The sequence below is a fragment of the Hippocampus comes genome, unplaced genomic scaffold, assembly GCF_001891065.2.
Source record: "Hippocampus comes isolate QL1 unplaced genomic scaffold, H_comes_QL1_v1.1 scaffold105, whole genome shotgun sequence".
NCBI lineage: Eukaryota > Metazoa > Chordata > Actinopteri > Syngnathiformes > Syngnathidae > Hippocampus > Hippocampus comes.
The window spans coordinates 876,479-886,738 of record NW_017806235.1 but is presented as its reverse complement, the minus strand read 5'-3'; the positions used below and the strand labels follow the sequence as shown (position 1 = coordinate 886,738).

The following is a 10,260-nucleotide window of genomic DNA, read 5'->3' as shown; positions in this document are numbered from 1 at the left end:
CACCCGGAGGCTGACTTGGCTGTTCCTTTGAGCTCTGTCCTAAATCCCGCTGAACATTTTTGAACATCTGTTGTGGATGATTAGCTCCGTGGCGAGCAGAGTTTGACCACAGGGAGTTGCTACGAGTGCGTTTGGGGACTGAGTGGGTTTCTGCGCTCACTTGAGAACTTGATAAATATGTTCAATTTCATATCGATAGATATATTTTTCCCTTTCAACCACCGTAAATGCAAATGTGACTGTCAGGAGCAAAGTTATGGTATGTATTTAAATTTCGGCCAGTAGAGGGCACCTATTAATCTCTTCAGAAGGAATCTTCATCTCACTCGTGATGTTTGGATAAGCTAAAGTCCTTGAGTTGAGTTCTTTAGAGTTTTGCGAGTGAGCAAATTTCCCCGCCGTGCTCCCACACGCGGTGAGGAAAGCTGAAATTCTTCACAATTTTCTATGCTTTAAATTTTGTAGCCATCAGACCAAATATGTTGGACAAGTTTGTCTTGGAAGGACGACTAGTCAATTGTCATTTCAGGTATCGGTTGTTTTTGTTTTGTAGTCTAGTCATGACGGACATACCGAATGTCGAATAGCTTTGCTGTGAAGTCAAACTGGACCTATTAAACATATTTGGCTTTTGCCGATGAGCGCAGCCTGAGCATCCATACTGCAGTTGCTACAATATGTTGATACAGATACATAATTTATATCCACATTTGAAAGAGGACTTGGTTGGATTTGAAAAGGATCTTAGAATTACCGTTCACATTGCATGAAAAAATGATCAGATCCATTTCACGACCCCCCCCCCCCCCCCAAAAAAAAGTCTGAATTGACCTGCAGGATGAACATAGCCTGAGACCGATTGAACCATGTCGACGGAACAGACAAATGCAATGTTGGGAAACATTTTATGAAAGCTAAAATCAAACATTTTTAATTTTTCTCATTGCTTTTTCAGGCTGAGCATGACAGGGTGAAGTAAAAAGAATCCTGGTCTTTCTGTCCCAAATCGAAATATTTGAATATAGATCCTGTAACGTCTCACAAGATTTGATCAATTGTTGTTCATGCAACGTGTCAGCTTGGCACCTTCCCCTTGGGAGTGTGTCAAGGTTGCACTTTGTTGAGTTTCTCTGGAACGACGCGGCGTGCCAAAGGTATTTTTATGATCTGCTTTGTCATGTCAAGCTTGTCGACTGGCTAGATCTCATCAGCTCCCCTTCCATAGAACTGAGCCAACAGATAAAGACAGGCTGGCCATTTTGTAAAAGTCAAAAAAAAAATTAAAAAAAAAATCACATCACGTGCCATCATACCACACCTTGGCGTTTAATTTTAAACTCAGGTGCACTGCAGATTGCTCTGCCATTGGCCGTGGCGCAACAAGGTAAGGCCCCCCCCCGGCCCGGCCCTCCTCCTCTTGCTCGCGCATTGAAATCTGACACCGGTGACATCACACAGTGGGTTTGGCTTCTCCCATGCCATTGCTGAGCACCCTCTCAGTGTGTGAACAAGCTCTGCTCTCGGAAGGATCATTCCCAAACGCAACACCGCTCTCTGGCCGGGATTGTAACACGGGGAAGAAGACCCCTTGATTTTGTTCCCCCCCGTTTTGTGGAATCATACAAGAGCACCTTGAAGAATATTTTTTTTTGGAGGGATAATCCTTTTTTTTTGGATACCGTTGGATTGCCTTTCCCGGGATTAGAACACACTTTGCTCTGGAATAAGTGCCTGAAAGTGAAAAGGAATAAAAACGAGATTTATTCGTAATTGACATGAATGGGTAAGTGGAACATTAAGAGTGACTTTCTGTCTAAGCGGAATCATACTGGAGGAAGATCTGGCGCAGGTGCATTTTGGGGAACTATTGCTGAGTGGCTCAGCCGGGGAGATCAGAAAAGTTGCTTCTTCTAATCTGTGTCATAAAAGTAACAAGCTAAATTGATGTGTCACACTCGAGCGGTCAGGTATTTTCTTCCTTGGGTCTTTTTTGCGGGCTTCCCTTTTGTCCTTGCTCACTCTTGCTTGCTAAGCCAAAACAATAGTTTAACCTCGTCTTGGCTGAGCTCTATTGGCTTGGCTCTCTGGCAAATTGCCCCCGTCTGCCGCGAGCCCTCCCCAAACTTATTCAAGACTGCTTTGAATAGACGGACGGGGCCCATAGAACGTCCCCTAGCTACCGCTGCTAAGGTGAGGCACCCTGCCGTTTCTGCCGAGTTAGGGCCTTACGCCGGGGCCAAACAACCTGCTTTTCCAGTTGCCTTTATCTCCCCGGGCAATCGGGAGGCTAGAATTTCAACGACGAGAAATCCAGTCCGAGGGAGGCGGGGGCACGGAGAGACTTTGAAATCCCAACACTCGAAAGGCACAAATTTTGCTTTGGAGAGCTGCCTCGAAGTATAACCTTCACGCAAAGCCTCTGGACACTTAACTGTTTTATTTTAAGGAAGGGGCTCCAATAACCAAATGTAAACATGGGGAGTCCTTTTGGATAGTTGGAGCCTTTTCTATTTGCAGTGGCGGGGGAGCTCAAAAGCCACAAATTTTGCTTTCGGGAGCTGTCCTGATCTCAAAAGTGTATCTTTCCCCTCAAGACGTTACCTGTTTCTTGTTCGTTTGAAGGAACGGGCTCTAATAACCGCATGTAAACATGAGAGTCGTTAGTTATTTGCAAACAACGGCATTTCTCGAAAGTCCCAAATTTTGCTTTTGGGAGCTGTTGGTACCTCACTCTCAAAGCCTTATCCCTGATATTGTTTTATTTTACATAACCGCCTCTCGTGCGACCGCATGCAAACATGGAAACCTTTTGGACGGTGTTAGCTTGTTCTAGTTGATGATGACGGGATTACTCATTCATCACAAATGTTGTTTTCGCGAAGCTGTCGGGTCCTCAAAATGGACCCTTCTCTTCATCGTTGGATTTTAAGGAACCAGTTGGTAGCCTCGTTGCGAGTTTGTGACGGTTTGGCCGCTTTGCTTTTGGGAAGTCCTCAAGACATAAGCGCTGGATTTGTGAGCGGCAGCACTGAAAAGCTATCAAGCGAGTCTTCAGTTGACACATGGGTCAACTATGACCTTGAGGCAAAACCCCCCCAACAACCACAAGATGGCCGTTAGAATGTCTGTTGAGCTGCTTAAACAAAGAAGACAAAAAGCCACGGTCATTTATTTAAACAAAGCCAATTCCTGTCCGCCTCGGGGTGACCCGCGGGTCATCTCCCCCCTTTCACCTCCGCCATGCCGATCAGTGACACTTCACACCGCTTTTTACAACTATTCCTCGGTCACTCATTAGTAATGTTGTGGGAGAACCACCAGAGACATCCACGATGGGATGAGAGGAAGTCTCTCCTTATCCTTATTAGATCTTGTGCAAACAAATATCTCTTTTCTGACTTGAAGGTCTTCCTTTGGAATGAATCACACTCTGTCTCACAGGCAATCTGTCAATTTTCTTCCCTCTTGGATTCCTCAAAAGTAATTATGGACGGGAGCCCATGGATTTTTTCCATTCAACTTGATTTCTCATCACGGGTGACTTGGGTAGATGTTTAATGGCCTATTGACGCATGATGGGTTTATCTAATCGCTCTCGTCCCAGTTGGGACACCTGAGAGGGTCGCTTTAGAATCATAGATCAATGTCTGGGAAGGCACAACAAAATATCAATATATCGTTGTCTGTTCCGATACGGCGTCGATACACGGGCAGCAAATTTCATGTTGCTGACTGATGAAAACCCAAGTCCAAAGAATCTAGCATCTCCCACATCTACTGGAGTTATCTTTTTTTTTTTTTATGATCACCATCTTTCCTTGCTGTATCACATTGTGTTCATAAAAATATTGTGATCATAAAATAATAAAAACACAGCTACTGTAAACAGTGTAAAGTCAAATAAGATATAAAAAAATGAAAATAAAAATGTTAGACATAATCGTAATATTTTTTAAAAATAAATCTGTTGATTAAAAAAAAATGGAAATACTCAAAAAGACATTCATGATGCTCACAAAATAATTTGCCAAAAAGATTGAGGAAAATACTCATGCAAAAGTATTACAGCAAAAATATACAAAAAAAAACATCACAAATGTTCAACAAAAAAATAGTTGAAATCACAGATGACAAATTTGGAAAACAAATTATACCAATGAACCCAATTATTGCAATATTCGACCAATGCGTCAAAATAAAACAAATAGTAAATGAACACAGTAACTGTTGAACATAATATTTGGGCACCTACGAAAAGCTGCTTGATTTTAGCATCACCAGGCAACAGTCGGCGAAATTGCCGTCTTAATTTGTTTTGGCTGTCTGCAAAGAAGCGCCTTACCAGAATGGAATAATTAATTACAGAGGCTATAATTAATTTGATTGAACTTTTTAATCGAATCCCACCACTGTGAGTTCCTCTGCGATTCCTACCCCTAATTTACAGCGAGTCCGACGCTTTGATGTAGAAACAGCCATGTTTGTGATCCGCCTCAAAGAAGTCAAAGTTGTTTGGTTTTTGCGCCAGGACTTAAACTGCCCGCCGGCGACAAGGTCAAAGGATCTGCTTTGTGATGACGAGGTCTAATTGCCAGTCCTCCCCGCGCCGCGCTAAATAAGGTGTTGATGCAGTGAGACGGGGCTGAATGTGCCAGATAGTCACGCATAATACCCAACTTCAATCAGCCACCACCAACCGCGCGGATGTGTTAGTTGTGTTGATCGTCACTTTCCGGGCACGGTTGTGACATTTTGCTCCTAGCGCGCAGCCTCATTCGTTGTGACGGCTGCTGGGATGAGATGTATGATGGCGGGAGGGGGGGGAGAAAATGCTGCGTTACCACTAAGATCACTCGCAATAGCAAGGCGCTCACAGGGTACCGGAGTACAGTCCAAAATAGGTCTGTTCTATACGTTGACATTTAGACAGAGTTGCTGAAAAGTACAAAACTGCTTTTGGACAAGCGGATAATGAGAGATTTATTGCAAGAGCTGCGGTGGTGTGAATCAACGCTATGACTATTTTTGACTACAGGACTTAGTGAAGGAAGACGTCTTGCTCAGGACACTAGACCCTAATCAATTCCGATTTCAAATGACGATTGTTTTTATTCCGCCACTCAGTTTTTGTCCGAAGCCCACGTTCCACGCACATGTGCAACTTTCTCCAGTGTTTTCTTGGAGGCCTTTTGAACGCGTCGTCATGGACATTTCAACCATTTTCCGGTGTGTTTACTACTCAGACGTGCCCGGTCACGGTGTTTCCTGTCTGGATTTCTGTTAACATTCTTCACTCTGCTGCACCATGTGGTGCAGCTTTGAGTGAAGCTTCTGCGCTGCCGATCGCCTTGTGAGCAAATTGCATCATTCACTGCTTAGCTGCAGGATCAACTTTTTCCCCAATCAAGGTTGGATTGTGGGGGGGGGGGGGCAGTAGCGAGTTATCGTCCGGAAAATACAGTTGTTAATATTTTGGGATGTCACAACTGGATTTACATGAATTCCAATGGGAAATATTGCTTTGGTGTCAGTTTTATTTGGTTTTGGTCATACTTTTTGGGACAGATAATCACAATAACTCAGGTTGTACTCAATAGGAAGACATTTCTACTAAGTGGAAAATAGTAAACCAGTGTAACCATTTCTGGAATTACTGCGATATTCTGATATGTTAAAACTGCCCCCCCGTTAGTCTACTTTCCAGTTCGTGTTGTTAAAACCAAATAAAAAATGGAAAAGGCGTCTTGATTTATGCGCCACTTGGTTCTGGCAGCACAGTCTCTTTTGGCAGATTTATGCCGCCGCTTCCCGACACCCCTCGTTTGTGCCTGGGCCCTCCCAATTTCTCCAAATGTCGGGTGTCGACTCCACGTTCTGCTTGATTACTTTATCAGCTCCCGCTGTCGCCGCTTCGGCGAGTTATGACCTCATTTTCGTTGGCCCAGCGTAGCGCAACAAAACATGACAGAGCCTGACTATCATTAAAATGTTACCGTATATAACACCGACCCATTTCTTGGCTCGTATTTTCAGACATTTAGCTTTTTCTTTATTCCTTTTCTGCCTGACTACGAACGAAGTCCTTGGCTTGTTTTAGGAAGATGGATGGACGTTGGTTTCATTAGTACGCCTGACTTATTTATAGACTGTGCGCTGTTTTTTTGGCCCGCTCTGGGCCCTGTAAAGGATGCTGGAGGCTGATGAGACATTCTTGCGTCTGGGAAGTATTCTCCACTGAGGCTAAGGGGGGGGGGAAGTTTGTGTGCGTGTGCATACACACACATTTTTTTGTATTCTACAATAATATCTGTTGTTGTGGCTTGAAAGAATAAAATATTTCAACCCTGCCTCTTAATGTAGTGGGGTAAGAGGATGATATAAAAAAAAGTCGTCAGCGAGAACGTACCGTTGCATGTTTTGCCACTTTTTGTACTCCCAAAAGCTCTGAGGCGTATTGTACCTATGAATAAAGTTGGTCCCGTTTTGTTATCACCGCCGCTCGTGTTTTATATCTATTTAATATGCAATCATTAAAGCAATGAAATGGTACAAAAAGAGCCAGGTAGACGCGTGCGTGCGCCTGCGAGTGCCGACTCCCACACAAGTTACTGTAGTTGACAGGCAGGAGAGGGAATAAGCGCGAGTGAATGTTGATGTATGTCAAGAAACACGCATGCAAATGACCCTTTACCGTGTGCCACACCCACCCGCAAAAAAAAATATACTTTCCATTTATTTATCATCAAACGATACGTTGACATCGTGACGGGCCGACGTGAAGATATTTTCACGGACCGAAATATTTCAAAATATCACCCGCCATAGCTGCACACCCAACGAGCCGTGGGCACGCGTATTCCAACAAGTGCAGGAGGACACAGTGCAGTGTCAGCATTTGCGATCCATCCATCCATTTTCTCAACCACTTATCCTCACTATTAGCACTTAGCTGAGCAATACAGCTCGGCGGCCCTGCTCGGCAGCCCTGCTTTTCTTCACGTGGCCTCCGACGCCTACCAGACCCGACAACAACCGCGGAGGTCCCGCTGTGGTCGGCTATCTCGTCCGGGATGTTGAAAAGTGCGGTGAAGCTCGGCTGGCCCACTTTTGTTTACGTTGCCTCCGTCGACGATGGCGCCTGTCAGACCCGACGGCTACCACAGAGGTCCCTATGGTCGGCTATACTGTCCGGGATGTTGAAAACTGTGGTGAAGCTTGCCTGGCCCACTTTTGTTTACGTCGCCACCGCCGACTATGCTGTCCGGAAAACCCGGCAAGAATCCACGGAGGTTGTGCCATCTTCTTTCATGTTGAAAGGGCAGTGAATAGTCGCTGGAATCAATTTGTACTTTAATGCAATGGTGATTAAGTCTACATGATTCTATTATCCAGCAACGAAGGTCAAAGTGCAGCTAAAAAGGAAGCGAGTCGATGGAGGCTGTGATTCCAGACTTCCCAGTGTACCCGCAACATGTTTGGGAGGCAGTCGAAGCTCAACTTGCTGTCGCTAGCTCGCTACTGCTGCTCGATTATTCGATGCAAGAGCCGTTACGATCATCGATGTTAAAATGATTTGATCGTGACCGTCCTACCCGAAATGTGCGTGCAGATCTCTGGTTCTCATGCAAGTCCAAAGCGGCCTGTTTATGGACAATGTGAAGACTACGGAAGTGTGGAAAAGAGGGTCACCTCCGCCCATACTGTCGAATAAATACAGTGCCTGTGTTGCGGGGGGAGCACCGAAACACATGCACTTGCACAAACGCCACGAGATGAAATTCTTACTCACATGTTGAAAAAAAAACGCTTGCATATGTGACCATTTTGGTCGCATCTCAAGCCCTGGTTGCTTTTACTTTCTTGTAAAAAGCCATCGGGGAACTTACATATGCAGATTTTTTGCAGAACTAAGTTCCACATGCTCATAAGTTGAAATCAACTTGATATTTGGGCCATACTCATCATTGGCAAAGTTTCCCGTTATTTTAGGAGGTCATAATTACATACACAGTCACATGATTATGATGATTTATGATGCTGGTGCTAAATTTATCCAAGTAAAGTGTTTTCGATGACATGCTCCACTGTCATCTCGTCTTTATTGTTCCTGGTAAAAAGAGCAATGTGACGTACAATATATTTTAAGTAAAAACCACCATGTGCTTAAAGAAGCAACGCCAGTGAAGTCTTTTCCTCCTTTCCACCCATTTTTTTTTTTTTTAGCTGGTCAGACCGACCACCAAATCTTTATCAGGATCTCCCCCTTCTAGCTCGAGAGATTAGCGCTTCACAACCCTGCAGCGGGGATGCTGTCTGCCTGGCAATTTGACGGCTAATCCCCTGCCTCTTCTCCTACAAATCTCTTCCCTGATAAAGGCGTTGCTCCAACATTAGTAAACACGGCAGACTCTGCTTGCCCTACTCGTCCTAACAAGCGCTGCTAGGAAATGGAGGGATCGCCGGCATTTGCGTCATGGCTGTGTTCATGCAAATGCTGCACGAGGAAACTCATCTGAAGGGTCCAAACAACAAGGGACCTTGGCTTTTGACCTGGACGGGTACCTTATCCGAATGATCACTGCATTACTCTTGGCTGCTGCAGGATGATGTCCTTGACTCGCACAAAAGGGAATTCCTTGCCTCAGGTCTTACCTCACAAGCTGCCTATATGACCATGAACGGATGGTGTCCTCACAGGGGTTTTACTGGAAGCATTAGCTTCTGGCCCCTTACCTGATGTCTGTCTCCTGCACAGTTGTTCAGTCTTTCGGAGTAAAAGTGATGCGTTCGCCCAAAACAAAGCTTGACTGGGATGACGTTTAACCAGTCGGCGGAATGACATCGGCTTGATGACCGTGATGGCTTTTCGTTTGCTGACCCGACAGGTGGGACTTTTGGTGTCCGGGTGGATCTTGGCAGGGGAGTAAGGGGGGTAAGTGACGTGTCCTTTTTCCCACGCGACGGCCGCAGTGTTCGGCCCAATCATTGTCAAGAGAGTGAGATGACCTGTCAGGAAGAATTTGGCAAGATCTGTGGGTGACAGATGCTTAACACGTCCGCCTCACAGTTCTGAGGGTCTGGGTTCAAATCTTGTTTCTGCACTCTGCATAGTTTGTTCTTTGAGGACTTAAAGTCTTTCGTGCGAATGCCAGTGTGAATACTTCCTGGTAGATCGCCGTATGTGCCACCACTTTATGGTGACCAATCCCGGTGTGTACCCTGCCTCCAGCCCAGTGAGCTGCGATGGATTTGTAGAATCTGTGTGCGGCGCTGCACACGCCAACCGTTCAACTAGACCGCTGCGAGAGGGCTTGTGTTACACTCAAAATATACAAGATCAATGTACAGAATGATGTGAAATGGACGACAGGGTAATCTCTCTCCTGACATTTAAGGTTGAAAGTTACGATTGTTGAAGTTTGCTATAGTGTAAGAACACATGGTCATGTGTCACATGAAAGCGGGCCCGTCACTGCTGTTCTTAGAATTTTTTATTTAACAGTCCAGTATATTTACTGTATGTATGGCAAGCGCAAGTTTGCGGCGCATTTCAACCTTCCTATTGATTCAGGCTGCGCCCTGATTCTGTTGACATCCAAGACTCCGAGCGGACTAATCACAAACAGCAAAATTTTCAAACCATTACGTTGGGTCTGAAAACCGGTTAGCTCCATTGACAATGAACTCCGGGCGGTATAAATTTCACAGCCAAGTCACAACTAATCTTAGGAGGGAAATATCCTGGAGTTGCCCGCCCGTCTTTACTGTGTTTGTGTGTGTGTGTGTGTGTTTCTTGTTAGGTGAGCAGCAGAACAGCGATTCTACAATGGCTAACGCTGGTAATTGATAGTCTGGAGGTTGTTTGGACAGCAGGTAAATCCTATCTGCAGCTGCACTGCTGAGCGAACGAGTGGGTGGGGGTACGGCCAAGGTATAAATAAGTCTTCCAAGGTCTGAGGATTTGAAAATAACCAGTCGAACAGCGGGCGGGGGGCTAAGTGAAGCAGATAGCGTATCTGTTGATAGACAGGATGAGGGGTGGCCAATATTTCACGCGGCGGCTGTTTCCTTATCGCAGCCGATAGCGCACACATTTAAATCGGAAACGTTTCTCGACGTCAACTTGAGCATAAAGTGTGTGGTTCCGCCATTTTTAAGTGACTTCCATTAACCGGGGCATCAAATCCGGTCCAGTGATTTGTAAAGGGAGATGATCAAAAAAAAAAAAAAAAAAAGAAAAATTGAGGAGAGAGACAGAAT

General features: G+C 45.1%; 1 protein-coding gene across 1 annotated transcript in view; it reads left to right on the top strand.

The window, feature by feature from the left end:
• Positions 1-1,472: 1,472 nt before the first annotated feature.
• LOC109507374 (receptor-type tyrosine-protein phosphatase F-like) overlaps positions 1,473-10,260 on the top strand; it is a 182,987-nt gene continuing 174,199 nt past the window's right edge. Inside the window, exon 1 of the mRNA XM_019856751.1 lies at positions 1,473-1,783. The gene's annotated coding sequence lies outside the window, so the exon portion shown is untranslated. The remainder of the gene's footprint in view (positions 1,784-10,260) is intronic.